The sequence below is a fragment of the Hylobates moloch genome, unplaced genomic scaffold (genome assembly GCF_009828535.3).
Source record: "Hylobates moloch isolate HMO894 unplaced genomic scaffold, HMol_V3 SCAFFOLD_2, whole genome shotgun sequence".
Taxonomy (NCBI): domain Eukaryota; kingdom Metazoa; phylum Chordata; class Mammalia; order Primates; family Hylobatidae; genus Hylobates; species Hylobates moloch.
Genome location: NW_026652277.1, coordinates 173,915,113 through 173,932,009, shown reverse-complemented (window position 1 = coordinate 173,932,009; position 16,897 = coordinate 173,915,113). Strand labels below are relative to the sequence as shown.

Here is a 16,897-nt window from a genome sequence, read left to right as displayed (position 1 = left end):
GCAAAGACACAGAAACATACCGGGAGAGCACATTTGGCAGTGGGGGCAGAGGTTGGAGAGATGCAGCCACACACCAAGAATCACCAAGGATTTCCAGCAACACCAGGAGCTGGAAGAGGCAGGAAGGATCCTCCCCTGGAGCCTCCAGAGAGAGCATGACCCTGCGGACACCTTGATTTTGAACTTCCGGCCTCTAAAGCAGTGAGACAATACATTTCTCTTGTTCAAGCCATTCAGGTTGTGATAGTTTGTTACAGTGGCTCTAGAAACAGCTACAGAGGTGTTGTTCTCTGCCACAGTTCCAACCATGCCTCCAGCCCTGTTACTCTGTCCTCCGCAAGGCTACATTGTCCTGGAGCATGGACACTTCCAGGTACCTCCAGACCTTGTTCATGATGCTTTTTATACCTAGACGGAACTTCTCTTCCCATACTCTCTTCCACCCACGCTTCTAGCTCTTTGATTTATTTAGGGGCTCTACACAAAACCCAGGAGAAGGAATTAAGAGCAATTTTTTCAAAAGCAAGACTCTCATTTTTGGTGGATGTATATGTTTTGTTGGGGATGTTTTGTACAGTTGTTGGAAGCAGTTTTTGATCCTGTTAGCCATAAATAGCCATGATGTTCTTTAGCGTTTAACCAGTTGAGAGGTAATAGCCTATATAATCCTTTGATTTATTTAGTCAACCAGAAAGAAATGATGCTCCATATGAGATGTTTTATTGCTTTTTATGGACTTTGGGGGAGGGGGAGTCTTAGAAGGTGTTTGAATGCATGTGTTTTAAATTTTTCCCAAGTGTGGAGCTATTTTAGTAATGTAATGCTATTTGGCAAACTAGCCCATAACTCAGTGCTGAAAGCAATAACCATTGGTCACGTTCTGTGGTATGGATGGGGCTCAGCTGGACAGTTCTGTTCACTTCACTTGGTGTTACTCATGTGGTTGCGAGATGACTTCACTCACATATTTGGTGCTTCTGTTGGAATGGCTGTCATTGCTGACAGCTGGCCAAATATTTTTTCTCCACGTGGTCTCTCCAGCAGCCTAGACACTCCTCTTTACGTGGTGTCAGACTTCAGCTGCTTCTTAGTGAGCAACTAAAGAGGGATTAGGAATGCACTCATCCACACAGTTGTATTCTTGGCCGGTCATGAATTCTCTGCACTGCTCATTTGTTGGTCTGGTAGGAAGGCCAGTGCAAGCAACCTTGAACCAAATCTCCATTCTAGCTGGTCTTGGAACCCAAACTGGGCTTTGTGAGTTTGTCTGGTTTACTAAGCTAAAATCACCTTGGCCGTTCTCTGTGTTGTAATCAATCCAGAATTACTTTCTGAGGAAAACTTTGAATCTGTCTTTGGATACTGCCTCTGAACTCCTTCCTGGGAAAGAGAAATGCCTTGGGTTGCATTAATTTGACCCCAAATAGAATTTAATTTACTAAAATGTGTTTTGGTTATTGTGCCTTAAATTGACAGTAAAGGGCACCATTTTCCATACAAGCTTTTCTTACAATGCTAATGTTGTTATGTACCTTGTTTACTATGCCACAGGGGATCATCGCTATGTTCTGGAGAAATATATGTCAGGGCTTAGTTAAATTAATCTGTGCTTCTCTGGAACAACCAGTGTTTTTTAAAAAAAACTTTTTTTTTCTTTTGCATTGCCAGTTGGGTAATAAATTGTTTTTCCTTTTTTCTTCGGCTGGTTGCAAGTACAGTGCCCAGTTTCCAAGTGTTCGGAAATATATGATATACATTTTGAGTACTGGCTGCACTCTTTTATGTTTTCTCTCCTATTGTCTGATGTCTTTACATTCCTATTAGTCATTTCCAATGATATGTGTATCTTTTCTTTGTCCTTTTGTTCTTATAACTTCTTGTGTAATTTCTTAGACACGGTAAATGCTTTATTATACATGTTCCTTGCCTATTAGCTGTTTAATGTCTTCAACTGTCCTAGGGTGCGCTTTAAAAGTCACTTTTGTGCCAGAGATGTTCTCCTCTTGCTTGGCCACCTAGAAATGTTTAATTGCTTTTCAAGTAACAGTTCAAAGATGGTGGAGAACCTTCGTGAAGTTTTTGTAACTCTAAGAAAGAGACAGGTACTCCTTCTCCTGTGCTCCCTGTTTTCATTCCTCACCTCTCAACCTAAATGCTTGACTCATAATTATTGCGTAACAAATATTGTAGTGATGGCAGTGGCGGCCTGTCTCGAGCAGTGGTAGCTGGTCTTGAGCAGCTGCTACCATCACACTGGCTGCAGCAGAGAGGCCTGGCCAGGGCTGCACACTCTGTAGAGCTGGCAGGAGCCAGAGACAAGTGGGAGCCCCACCCCTTCCAAGTTGGTGGGGCAGGAGCTCCTTGGGTGCAGCTGCGGCCACCCAAATCCTGGCTGCAGACTCGGGCCTCTGGTTCCACAGAGCCAGCTCCATGCCTCCTCAGCCCCCTTGGCATTTAGGGTGCCAATGAGCATAGGAGTGAAGCTGAGGGAATGTGGAGGGCAGCTTGGCACTGGCCTACAGGTGCCCCTTGGCACCTACAGCCTGGGTGCCATGAAAGGCAGCAAGAGGCAGACAAGTTCTTGGGTAGAAGGGGACAGGTCCCTGGTGAAGCACCACCTTCAGGCCAGGGAGAGACTGAAGACTGGAGGCTGGGCTGCTGGTCTTGCAGACTGGAGTGGGAACTTTGTACTGCGTTTTCCACACCACGCATGGCTGTCCATGGACCAATCAGCAAGCACTTCCACCCCTGAGGCCCATAAAAGCTCTGGGCTCAGCCACAACTGAGCAAACATGGGAATGACCAGCTGCAGAGAGGAGCTACCCTCTCCAGGGTTTCTTCTGAGCTATTCTGTCACTCAATAAAGCTCTTCTTCACCTTGCTCACCTTCCACCTGTCTGCATACCTAGTTCTTCCTGGTTGCAGAACAAGAACTTGGGACCAGCTGAATGGCAGGGCTGAAAGAGCTTTAACACAAACAGGGCTGAAACACACCCCTTGCTCGCCATGTTGTGGGTGAAGAAAAGGAGAGACGAGCTGTGGCCCTTCAGGGAGCCCAGACTTGGGAGCTCCTTAAACCAGGGCTGTGACTCCCTCTTTGGGGCCCTGTGGTCTCCAGGCTTCTGGGCACCACTGCATTCCCTAGTGGCACCTGTGGAAGCTGCTTGTGGTGCGCCTAGTCCAGCTGCAGCCTTGCAGAGAGCTGGCACCCATGCCAGCACATGGAGCTGCCCACTTTGCTGCAGCAGCCAGAGTGCCTGACTGTGCCCCGTGGGCAGACCCCATGCTTGATTGCTCACACACCCCTCGCTGCTCCATGCCTGGCTTGCCCTTGGCAGGTGTGGGACCCAGGCTGGTAGTGTGAGCTGAGCACAGCCTGCCAGGCTGAGTGGGCCTCAGCAAAACTCAGGCAAATGTGCCACCAGCCACAGAGGTTTCCAGTCAAAAAAGCAACACCCCAAGCATCCCATAACAGTAGGATGACCGACTGAGTGATCATAGTTTTGCTGAATGTAGTTTACACATGATCTATTTCTCACATCGCTAAGAAGTGTGAGTGTTCTTTTTCCACTACTAATGGCAGCTGTTGGCTTCTTGTCTATCACTCTGCCACATCTTTTTTTTTTTTTTTTGAGACAGAGTCTCACTCTGTTGCCCAGGCTGGAGTGCAGTGGCGCAATCTCGGCTCACTGCAAGCTCCGCCTCCCGGGTTCACGCCATTCTTCTGCCTCAGCCTCTCTGAGTAGCTGGGACTACAGGCGCCTGCCACCACGCCCGGCTAATTTTATTTTTTGTATTTTTTAGTAGAGACGGGGTTTCACTGTGGTCTCGATCTCCTGACTTCGTGATCCGCCCGCCTCAGCCTCCCAAAGTGCTGGGATTACAAGCGTGAGCCACCGCGCCTGGCCCACTCTGCCACATCTTGTAGCAGCTCCACCTAGACTATCCCAGGGAAATTCCATACTACGTCCATATCTATGTTGACACAGAAAAAGTCGGGTCTTCCGCCTAACCAAAAACCCAACGGTGGTAGTATGTTATTTGCTTTGCACACCACTGAAACTGTGAGCCAAATCACCAAAAAAGCCTTTAAAATGTATCTATTATCATTGGGATTTATAATAAAGTTTTATAAACAGCCTCTGGATTTCTGGTTCAGTAAATTGTTCTTGGCTGTGTGGATGCTTTCCATGCAATAAATTACTCAACAGACAAGAGTTTCCCAAGAGCTTCAATAGTTAGTTCCGATCCCTTTACATGTGCAAATGCTGAAATTGTAGAATGTGTAATATTTGTTAAGCTAGTTATTTCCATATGGTTCTGAAATATATAATACCCAGGTTAAATTCTGTAAGCTGAGACCATTTGTATGCCTGCCACATTCAGCATTTTCGTGTGTTCTCATAAAGAGTTGGTTCTCAAATACCAGAGGAGAAGAAATCCAGGAAATTGGAGATGTTTACAAAATTTGGAAATACATGCGATTCTGGTTATTTCAGCTACAGATGTTTTGCTTAGAAAAATTTGTGAGAAAAAGTGCTTGGTGACTGAAATTTTTAGCTTTCACAAACTTATGTATTTATGATTTTAATAAATATCCTCAGTTTGACAGTACTTCATAGTACCACATAGATGCATTTAGAAATTGCTTAAGAATGCATATCTGAGATTGCTTTTTAGGTAAAGAGGAAAAAACAAAGAAATGGCTTATTTTTAAAATAACGGTATTGTTGAAATTTTTAGTTTGTGTCAAAATCCTAAAAATTTTGTAGATATGAAGCACTTCTAGAAAACTGCATAAAGCAGGCATGTAGATGGCCACTATTTTATAGCGAAAAAATGTGGAAAAATTACAGAAGGGTTTTATTTTTATGTCTTGGTAGAAAGAGAACCAGGCAAGCATTTGGGGACATGAGGTTAGCCTGAGCTGTGGCCTCCCAGACCCCGTCCTTCCAGAGGCAGCCATGCTCTCTGAGTTCATTTTAAATTCAGAAGTTGATTGGACATTTGTTCAGCTTTGGCACTGATACCAATGGTTCTTGCTTAACAAAGAAAGGTGCAAGAAGAGACTGAGGCCCTCTACCGGTCCTCAGGCGTCTTTACCACAGTGAACCCCAGCACTCAAGCCCATAAATTCTGGATCACTTAGGACATGTCCAGAGCAGTTTCAGGACCCGAGGGGAATTACGCCTCTTAGCCCCAGATAGTGGTTCTTGCTCATGTTCCGTGTCAGTTTGATAAACAAGTTAGCTCCTGAATGAAAGGGAGCTGCACTTGTTCTGGGGTTTAAAAATGTCACCAGGCTAACAGCAGATATTTCTCAATTTCTAGAAAAAGATATGGAAGAAGATGAAAACTTAAAGTAAGCATTTGGGAAACTCTTGGTCAGATTCCTTTCTGGAGACTTGCTTATGAACCCCTTAATCGATGGCTTTGTTTTCCTCTCTTCGGAAAGAAAATGAAATTAAAAAACGATATCCATACGTCTCCCTATGCTTTCTGTGATAACTCACCCACGACACCCACAGTGTTTCTGCTGGAGGACACCAGGGCCTCCTGGCACCTCAGACGCCGTGGGACTCGTGAGTGGAAATCGCCCCAGCCACCGCTTCTGCCTCAGGGGATGCCGTTTCCTGCCTCGGAAGCCCGATGGTCTCCCGGGTGTCAGCTGAGCACCTGGAAGAATGGCTCCTCCACCTGTCCCTGGTTAGCCAAAGGCATCATAGCCTGAATGGAGGATGGAAAACAGAGCAGGAAAGAGGCGAGTAGTGAATGAATATGGCCTAACATCCCTCCATGGGGGTCCCAGAAAGGCATGCAAGGGACTCTCACAAGCCCAGCCCCGCTCTGTGACAAGTGTGAGGGCACTGGCCCAGGTGACAGCTAGCAGATGACCTATACTTAGTGTCGGTGAGAAATCTTGAATAATTGCCAAGTAGATGGAAGTCAATTAAGAAGCCTTACTTCGGCGGGCGCGGTGCCTCAAGCCTGTAATCCCAGCTCTTTGGGAGGCTGAGGCGGGTGGTTCACGGCGTCAGGAGATCGAGACCATCCTGGCTAACATGATGAAACCCCGTCTCTACTAAAAATACCAAAAAATTAGCCTGGTGTGGTAGCGGGCTCCTGTAGTCCCAGCTACACGGGAGGCTGAGGCAGGAGAATGGCGTGAACCCGGGAGGCGGAGCTTGCAGTGAGCTGAGATCGCGCCACTGCACTCCAGCCTGGGAGACAAAGCGAGACTCCGTCAAAAAAAAAAAAAGAAAAAAAAAGAAAAAAAAAGAAAAGAAAGATGCCACTTGAAAAGGAATGAAGATGCTGGGTTCTGTCACCACTTCTGCTCCTGATGACCCCTCCAGTCGGCGGTGAAGAGAGCACACGGGGCGTGTGTTCTCAAGGTGCCCCTGGTGCAGCCTCCCAGGACTGCGTGAGTGCGAGCAGCAGGGCTGCACCAGGTGACGTGGGAAGAAGCCAGGCGTTGGCTCTGCACAGTCACCTGCCTGCTGGGTGTGCAGAGGGAAGGTGATTTCGCTGGCAACAGGATTCAGGAGTGTGTGTGTGTGTGTGTGTGTGTGTGTGTGTGTGTGTGGCTGAAGGGTAAAGTGTAGACATATCTAAAAATGATGTACTCCAAGATTCAACAGAGATATTTTAAAAGTTTTGTATTGTATATAGGAGAAGACAAATCCCATTTGAGTCAAGAGCAAGAAAGTTTTTGGAAAGAACAAATTTAGTTAAAAAGAAAGACAATGAGGTAAAAATAAAATATCAGATTTTACAATCTGCAATGAACTCCCAAGAAAGGGTTACAGCAGTTGAAAGCACAATCACATTCTTGCAATGCATGATAGAAGCAGGGAGGAGACTGACACTGTGGGGCAGCTAGTAGGGACTGCAGAGGACGCCCTTGGAAAGCTCGTGGAAATCCAGGGGAAGTGGAAAGAAAGATGAGAGCTTAGTTAATAAACATGGGCATAGAGAGAGAAGAACCAACTTAATGAAGAAAACAAAATCAAATGAATCTGAGGTAATTGTAAGAAGAGTTTCTGGAAAAGAAGTTGAATGTGCATTGAGAGGGCTCACTCACGAAGACAGAACAAGAGGAAACAAACTGGAGTGTGGTGGTGCATTTGGCACTCCTCCCAAACTCTGGGAGACAGAGATAAACTAACTGATTGAGGGTCTAAATACTGTGACTAATAAGGATGATGATGTAGATACGCACATATACAGTGGAGATTTGTACCCTCAAAGTGACTACATCCATGGAAATATTTCAGCATTCAAGAAACAGATGTTTTTAGCATCTGATACACTAGAAAGAAAAGTGCAATAAATACACAAACACGTTGGAAAGCGCACAAGAGGCACCGCCCTGTTTTCTGCATCCCTGGTGCAGACCCTGTGTGCACGACTGCAAGTTGAGGGAGTCTCACAGTGAAGGAGCTCCTGGGGAGAGTCCCATGATGAGTGGGGTGGGAACTAAGCCAAAGGAGGGAGGTAGGATGGAAAACCATGATACTGTTTACTTGAAGGTGGTGGGCAAGATGCTTTTATGGTGGGATTGACTATAAAGAGAATGTGCCGCAAAAGAAATCAAAGAGCCTGAAGAAGAATCAATTACGTTAGATCAAATTCCAGTAGGATCAAACCAGCAATTCCAGGAAACAGCACATGTGGAAACAGAGAATGCAGATAAGATTACTACACTCCATGCTAGTCAAAGGTGTCTAGTAAAAACCCAAAGCACCACAACACAAGGAAATGAACAACTTGCTATTTTTTTCAGAGCTAGGTGTGCATGGAGAGTAGTATATTCACTGATGGGAGAGCGTGAGTTGGTTGCACCATCTTCTGACTGTTTTTTTTCTAGTCTTTGATTATCCCCCAACACCTATCCCATTCCTCTATTAAACGGTAAAGTAACGGGTGTGCATGTGTTCAGGTATAAAATTTTCTTTTATCTTCTAAGTTGTCAACTGTATGTTTTGATCAACATCAAATAAAAAGGAGCTGAGAAGAAAAATTTGTTCTTAGAAAATACAATTTTTTCTTCATAGTGACATGCTTACTCAGATTTTTATGTTGCTATTTCAGGAAGTTATTTTGATCTGAATGTTTAACAGTAAATAAAGCAAACAAAAATAAAAACCTTGCATTTTTTATTGTATAATTTTAATATTTTGCTTTTATCATTTTTATTTGTGCCTGTCGTTTGTAGGGCCTTTTCTGTCTTTCAATAGGAGTGAATGGTTCTAACGAAACTGATCCTAAGTATATTCTCCTTCAAGTCCAGCACGTTGTTTAAGAAGCGTCTTTTGAAAAACTGTATAGGCCATACACTCTTTTTTTTTATTATTATACTTTAGGTTTTAGGGTACATGTGCACAATGTGCAGGTTTGTTACATATGTATCCATGTGCCGTGTTGATTTCCTGCACCCATTAACTCGTCATTTAGCATTAGGTATATCTCCTAATGCTGTCCCTCCCCCACTCCCCCGCACCACCCCGCAACAGTCCCTGGAGTGTGATGTTCCCCTTCCTGCGTCCATGAGTTCTCATTGTTCAATTCCCACCTATGAGTGAGAACATGCGGTGTTTGGTTTTTTGTCTTTGCGATAGTTTACTGAGAATGATGTTTTCCAGTTTCATCCATGTCCCTACAAAGGACATGAACTCATCATTTTTTATGGCTGCATAGTATTCCATGGTGTATATGTGCTACATTTTCTTAATCCAGTCTATCGTTGTTGGACATTTGGGTTGGTTCCAACTCTTTGCTATTGTGAATAGTGCTGCAATAAACATACGTGTGCATGTGTCTTTATAGCAGCATAATTTATAGTCCTTTGGGTATATACCCAGTAATGGAATGGCTGGGTCAAATGGTATTTCTAGTTCTAGATCCCTGAGGAATCACCACACTGACTTCCACAATGGTTGAACTAGTTTACAGTCCCACCAACAGTGTAAAAGTGTTCCTATTTCTCCACATCCTCTCCAGCACCTGTTGTTTCCTGATTTTTTAATGATGGCCATTCTAACTGGTGTGAGATGGTATCTCACTGTGGTTTTGATTTGCATTTCTCTGATGGCCAGTGATGATGAGCATTTCTTCATGTGTTTTTCGGCTGCATAAATGTCTTCTTTTGAGAAGTGTCTATTCATGTCCTTTGCCCACTTTTTGATGGGGTTGTTTGTTTTTTTCTTGTAAATTTGTTTGAGTTCATTGTAGATTCTGGATATTAGCCCTTTGTCAGACGAATAGGTTGCAAAAATTTTCTCCCATTCTGTAGGTTGCCTGTTCACTCTGATGGTAGTTTCTTTTGCTGTGCAGAAGCTCTTTAGTTTAATGAGATCCCATTTGTCAATTTTGGCTTTTGTTGCCATTGCTTTTGGTGTTTTAGACATGAAGTCCTTGCCCACGCCTATGTCCTGAATGGTATTGCCTAGGTTTTCTTGTAGGATTTTAATGGTTTTAGGTCTAACATTTAAGTCTTTAATCCATCTTGAATTAATTTTTGTATAAGGTGTAAGGAAGGGATCCAGTTTCAGCTTTCTACATATGGCTAGCCAGTTTTCCCAGCACCATTTATTAAATAGGGAATCCTTTCCCCATTGCTTGTTTTTGTCAGGTTTGTCAAAGATCAGATAGTTGTAGATATGCGGCATCATTTCTGAGGGCTCTGTTCTGTTCCATTGATCTATGTCTCTGTTGTGGTACCAGTACCATGCTGTTTTGGTTACTGTAGCCTTGTAGTATAGTTTGAAGTCAGGTAGCGTGATGCCTCCAGCTTTGTTCTTTTGGCTTAGGATTGACTTGGCAATGCAGGCTCTTTTTTGGTTCCATATGAACTTTAAAGTAGTTTTTTCCAATTCTGTGAAGAGAGTCATTGGTAGCTTGATGGGGATGGCATTGAATCTATAAATTACCTTGGGCAGTATAGCCATTTTCATGATATTGATTATTCCAACCCATGAGCATGGAATGTTCTTCCATTTGTTTGTATCCTCTTTTATTTCATTGAGCAGTGGTTTGTAGTTCTCCTTGAAGAGGTCCTTCACATCCCTTGTAAGTTGGATTCCTAGGTATTTTATTCTCTTTGAAGCAATTGTGAATGGGAGTTCACTCATGATTTGGCTCTCTGTTTGTCTGTGATTGGTGTACAAGAATGCTTGTGATTTTTGGCCATACACTCTTTAAAAAATCAAGGTTGTGAAAGACAAAGACCAAGGAGATGTTTCCAATTAATGGAGGCTGACGAAACAAGACAGCCAGGCACAGCATGAGATCCTGGTCTGCAGCCTGGACTGGAAGCCTGCCTGTTGTTAGTTTCCCTATAGAGAGAGTTAGTGGAACACCTGGCAACATTTGGAAAAGGTCTGTCGATTAGATACCAGTACTCTATCAAGGTTAGTTCTTGATTTTAATAATTGGACTGTGGTTACATAAGATAATGTACTTGCTTTTAGAAAATGCACACTGACGTATTTATGGGTAAAATGGCATTACATCTGTGTCATTATGTATGCAATTGTGGCAGTCAGAATTCTAAAGGCAAAGACAATCAAGGAAATAAGAAAGGCTCAAGTACATTATGTTAGGATTAGGGACGGCTATATAAGCAAAGGTAGAGAAGAGATTGGAAAATTATAAGCATATATTCTGCACAACTCCCTAATAAGAAAATTAGAAAATTATGTCAAATTGTCAAATCAGACTTATAAAAAAATCATAAATTGTACCCTTATGAAGCTTTGCTAGTGATTCAAAAGGCACAGATAATCACGAGGCTCTGTTGAAGCAAGAATACTAAGACCACCAGTGTGATCACAAGTTCTTAATTGCCAAGATTTATCATGTAAAGCTCTAGTCACATGCTGGGCATTGCTTTCATAAAGAAAGGATTTCAATCATGAATACATCTCCATTTTATACTATGATAATTACACATTCGACATTAACATTTTCCAGGGGCCCCATTGCAATATAAATCTATATATCCTGTGCTTACTTACTGTGGTAGACCAGGGACAGCCTGCTAAAAGCATTCTATAGTTGAGGATGCTCCATTATCTTTCCACAAGTAAATATGAAGAAATCTGATTCATATCTTTACAAGGAGATTTGACCAGGTGGTTTCTTCAATGTTTCTTTATCTTCCGTGGGTCTCTGAGAGAAAGAACAGGTTGCAGAGCAGCAGCTAACCCTTTTCTTGCCAAAATCCACAATATCCCCTGGTTTGTCTAGGAGTATATTGTTTTATATCTGTTTTCTTTGCATCCACCTGGTTAGCACTCATTTTTACCCTCAAAACTGCTCCACTTCAGAAAACACCTTGCCTGGTCTTTGTACTTGTAATCAATCATAGAAGAAATTTTCAAAATTCACCAATACTAGGTAGTTTTATGCAAATAATTTCAAAAATGTAAAGAAAATTATTGTGCCCTATATACTATTTCAGAGAATAGTAGATATGATGAAAAGCTTTCCAATAGTTTGCTTTATAACAGAAATAGTCCTAAGACTATTACAGTACAAGGAATGCACAAATAAAAATTAGTACAGATCAATCTATGTTTACTGGCTTTTGTAGCATGACTGGACATATGAAGCAATTGTTCAAATAAAAAAATCCATCTCTGGTTCTGTTATTTATGTCTGATTTTCCTCTGTGCTGGCTTCTTCCCAGGGCAGGCACTGTATTAGTCTGTTCTCACGCTGCTATAAAGAACTTCCCAAGACTGAGGAATTTATAAAGGAAAAAGGTTTAGTTGACTCACAGTTCTGCATGGCTGGGGAGACCTCAGGAAACTTATAATCACAGTAGAAGGGGAAGCAAACATGTCCTTCTTCACGTGGTGGCAGGAGAGAGAAGTGCCAAGCAAAGGTGGGGAAAGCCTCTTATGAAATCAACAGATCTCATGAGAACTCACTCACTATCATGAGAACAGCATGGGGGAACCACCCCCATGATCTATCTAATTACCTCCCACAGGTCCCTCTGCCAACAAGTAGGGATTACAATTCAGATTACCATTCAAGATGAGATTTGGGTGGCAACACAGAGCCAGACCCTATTAGGCACTCCTCATGTGTATATCAGTTACCTAGTACATACGAGTAAGATAAGTATTTATGCTGAAAACCATCCATATCAATGTTGTCTCTCACGTTAATAATAAAACTTTAGTTTGAACCTTCTATAGTCTGCTCATTGATCATAACAAATACCTAATAGGTGGTAAGGACAAAGGAAAAGCCAACAGCCCCTCTGAAATCTTGGTCAATCAAAAGTTTCAATAGCAGCAATTCTCATTAAAACAAGATAGAAAGGTGAATTATAAGGAGCTTAGGAAAGGACTTTTTTTCTGAATAAAGGCAGATTTATATAAGAATATTCACATGACTATCCACATTTAAATATTTTGTTCACGCCTCTATTATATTCCACACTACTTGTCATCATGGAAATTTTGTAGAAGGCTGTCAGCTCTACTGCATTTTTAGCTGTTTGAAAAGTTTAATAAAACTTGTTAACTGGAAATAGAAAGGAACTTCTTCAATTTCTTAAAGTTGTCTACTCTAAAAGTGATGTTAAACGTTACACAGATTAGGGGCATTGTAAATATTTTCTCTGAAATTGTAAATGATGTAAAGATGCCCACCATCACTCCTATTAACGTTTGTATGTAAGCTAGTGACCAATTCTATAAGGAAAAAAGAATAAGTAGGAGAGGTAAGACTTGAAAGGAGATAAAACTGTTATTATTTGCAGATAATATAATCATCTGTCCAAAAAAACTTCCAACTATTAGAACTAGTAAGAGAATTGAACAAAATTTTTAGATAAGAACAACTTAAGAAATCTTGATATCTTCTACACTGACAATACAAACTAGGAATAATAATATTATTCCAAATACCAGTCAAAACTAGAATATTTAAGAATTAATCATTAATCCATAGAAACTTTATAGAAAAAATTTTATTTATGTTTTTGGCTGAGCACAGGGGACTTTATTGATGGTACAAGACAAGGTGGGCCTCCCTAGGCCCCTCCCTCTTCAGGGGGTCTGCATGGAAACTGTGAGGAGGGGAGATTCCCACTGTGGTGGGGGACTGAGTCTGGCAGGGACTCCACAGCAGTGAGGGCCTCTCTTTTCCTCTTGTGCTGTCACTGGGCTGGTGGTTCAGGGGTCTTACTCCTTGGAGGCCCTGTGGGCCATGAGGTCCACCACCCTGTTGCTGTAGCCAAATTCATTGTCATACCAGGAAATCAGCTTGACAAAGTCGTTGTTGAGGGCAATGCTGGCCCCAACATCAAAGGTAGAAGAATGGGTGTCGCTGTTGAAGTCAAAGGAGACAACCTGGTGCTCGGTGTTGTAGCCCAGGGTGCCCTAGAGGGGGCCCTCTGATGCCTCCTTCACCACCTTCTTGATGCCATGATATTTGGTAGGTTTTTCCAGATGGTAGGTCAGGTCCATGACTGACACTTTGGCAGTGGGGACACAGAAGGCCATGCCAGTGAGCTTCCCGTTCAGCTCAGGGATGACCTTGCCCACAGCCTTGGCAGTGCCACTAGAGGCAGGGATGATGTTCTGGAGAGTCCCACCATCGTCATGCCACAGTTTCCCAGAGGGGCCATCCACAGTCTTCTGGGTGGCAGTGATGGCGTGGACTGTGGTCCTGAGTCCTTCCACGATACCAAAGTTGTCATGGAGGACCTTGGCCAGGGGCCCTAAGCAGTTGGTGGCACAGGAGGCATTGCTGGCGATCTTGAGGCTGTTGTCATACTTCTCATGGTTCACGCCCATTATGAACATGGGGGCATCAGCAGAGGGGGCAGAGATGATGACCCATTTGGCTCGTCCCTGCAAGTGAGCCCCAGCCTTCTCCATGGTGGTAAAGATGCCAGTGGGCTCCATGATGTACTCAGCACCAGCATCGCCCCATTTGATTTTGGAGGGATCTCGCTCCTGGAAGATGGTGATGGGATTTCCACTGATGACAAGCTTCCTGTTCTCAGCCTTGATGGTGCCATGGAATTTGCCATGGGTGGAATCATACTGGAACATGTAGACCATGTAATTGAGATCAATGAAGGGGTCACTGATGGTGATAATATCCGCTTTACCAGAGTTAAAAGTAGCCCTGCTGACCAGGCGCCCAATATGACCAAATCCGTTGACTCCGACCTTCACCTTCACCATGGTGTCTCAGGGATGTGGCTGGCTATGCGAGAGAAGATGTGGCTGTCTGCTGAATTGGAGGAGGAAAGAGCTGAAAAAAAAGTTAATGAGTGACACAGAAAGTTCAATAGAGAGACAACCCATGCTCTTAGATGGGACATATTTGTATTATAAAGATGCTGGTTTTCCCCAAATCGAAGTATGAATTAAAGGCAATTCAATACAAATTCCAGTTGAATTTTTTTGAGGAAGGAAAATATGTTACAATAATATTAATATGAAAGCTTACAGGTCCACATAAAAGTAAGTACAATTTGAAATAGAAACACCAATAGATGAGACCTGCCCTACCAGTCTATGAAGACATACTATAGTGTTAAGATTTTAAAGAATTTGTATTTTACCAAGAGCAGATAAATAATCCAGTGGAATAATATATTATGTTAAGGACAGATTCATGTATTTGTATAGGCATTTAGTATATAATAAACCTGGCAACCCAAGTCAACAAAAGTAGATTATTCAGTAGATGGTGTTTGGAAAATTGGCTCACTATATGGAGAAAAATATGAGAGAATTTCTACTTAATACCACACTCAAAAGTGTGCTTCAACTGGATTAAATACATAAATGTGCAAGACTAAACTCTAAAGTTCATACAAGATAATGTAGAGGATTATGTTAGGCTGTTCTTGCATTGCTATCAAGAAACGTGAGACTGGGAAATTTATAAAGAAAAGAGGTTTAATTGGCTCACAGTTCTGTAGGCTGTACAGGAAGCTTGGTGCTGGCATCTGCTCAGCTTCTAGGGAGGCCTTAGGAAGTTTACAATCATAGCAGAAGGTAAAGAGGGAGCAGGAACATCACATGGCAAAAGCAGGAGCAAGTGAGAGAGACAGTGGGGGGAGGTGCCACATGTTTTTACATGACCAGATCTCATTAGAACTCACCATCAGGAAGACAGCACCAAGCCACAAGGGCCTGCCCCTGTGACCTGACCACCTCCTGCCAGGCCCCACCTCCAGCACTGGAGGTTATAATTCAGCATGAGATTTGAGTGGGGACAAATATCCAAACTATATCAAGGATTATCTTTGTGACGTAGAGCTGGGGACAAATTTCTTAGATCAAATCTCAAAAACACAATTTTTAGGCAAAAAAATTGATGAATTTATTACATTCTAATGGTGTTACAGTCAAAGTTGACAGATCAGAAGGAAGATGTTTGTAATAACCAAAACCCTCAGTATCTGGCATAGATAGGATTTCCTTCAACTGACCAAGGAGGCAATGATAGAAGTTGCTGTCATGTAAACGTTTGTTCCCTTCAAAACTCTTGTTAAAATTTAGTTGCCTTTGTAACAGTATTAAGATGTGGAACCTTTAAGACATTACTAGGCCATGAAGGCTCCCTAGTAATTGGTGGAATTGTTGTTTTTATAAAAGAATGAGAAGTTTAGCCCCCTTTTGATCTTCCTTGCCATCTTGCATTCCCCCAGGTGATGAAACAGCAAGAAGGCCCTTGCCTGCATCTTGATACTGGACTTACCAGTCTCCAAATCTGTGAGCCAATAAATTTCTATTCATTATAAATTACCCAGTCCCAGCTGTTCTGTTACAGCAGCAGAGTGGACTAAGGCAGAAATTGGTATAGAGAGTGGGACTGTTTCTATAACAAACACTTGAAAATGGGGAAGTAGCTTTGGAACTGGATAATGGGCAGAGGCTGGAAGAATTTGGAGCAGCAGATGAGAAAAAGACTGTATTGCTGAAAATGAGCATTAAGAATGATTCTGGTGAGGGCTTAAAAGATGAGAGCTGTAGGGAAAGTCTGAAACTTCCTAGAGATTACTTAGATAATCTCTAAATAGATGTGATCAGAATGTTGGTAGAAATATGAATGGTAAAGGCAATTCTGATGAAGTCTCAGATGGAAATAAAGAACAAGGTATTGAACACTAGAGAAAAGGCCATCCTTGTTATAAAGTGGCAAAGAACTTGGTTGAATTGTGGTCATGTCCTAGGACTTCATGAAAGGCAGAAGTAGAGGGTGATGAATTAGGATGTCTGGCAGAAGAAATATCTACTCAGTAAAATACTCATAATATTGCATGGCTTCCTTTAACTGTATGTGGGAAAATACGAGAAGAAAGAAATGATTTAACGATGGAATTTATAATTAAAAGGGAAACAGAATTTAGAGATCTGAAGGATTCTCAGCTTGATCCTAATAGAGAATGAAAGAGCATTTTCAGGTGAGGAAATCAAGGCTGTGGCCAAGTGGCCATTTGATAAGGAGATTAGTATGAACAGAATGAAGCCAAGGCTATTCATCAGGACAAGGGAAGAATGACCCCAAAAGTACTTCAGAGACCACCAGTACTGACCCTCTTATCCCAGGTCCAGAGTGCCAAAACCCAGGGCAAGGAAAATGGCAAAAGAGAGGCCTAGAGTGCCTTCAGGAACTTGAAGTTCCCAACCGAAGGTCACCTTAAGTCTCTACTTTTGGCATTCAGGAACAGTGCTCTTTAGCGATTCAAGCTGTTGGTAAAGCAGGCCCAGATGTAGCTTGGGCCACAGCTGCAGAGCGCGCACCAGTAAACCTTGGCCATGGCCACATGGTGCTAGTTTTGCAGATTCATAGAATGCATGAGCTGTGGCGGCATGGCTTCCACCAGCTAGAATTCAAAGAATGTTGCAAACAG

General features: G+C 42.6%; 1 pseudogene; it reads right to left on the bottom strand.

Moving 5' to 3' along the window:
- Positions 1-13,202: 13,202 nt before the first annotated feature.
- Positions 13,203-14,227, bottom strand: LOC116473725 (glyceraldehyde-3-phosphate dehydrogenase-like; annotated as a pseudogene).
- Positions 14,228-16,897: the final 2,670 nt, after the last annotated feature.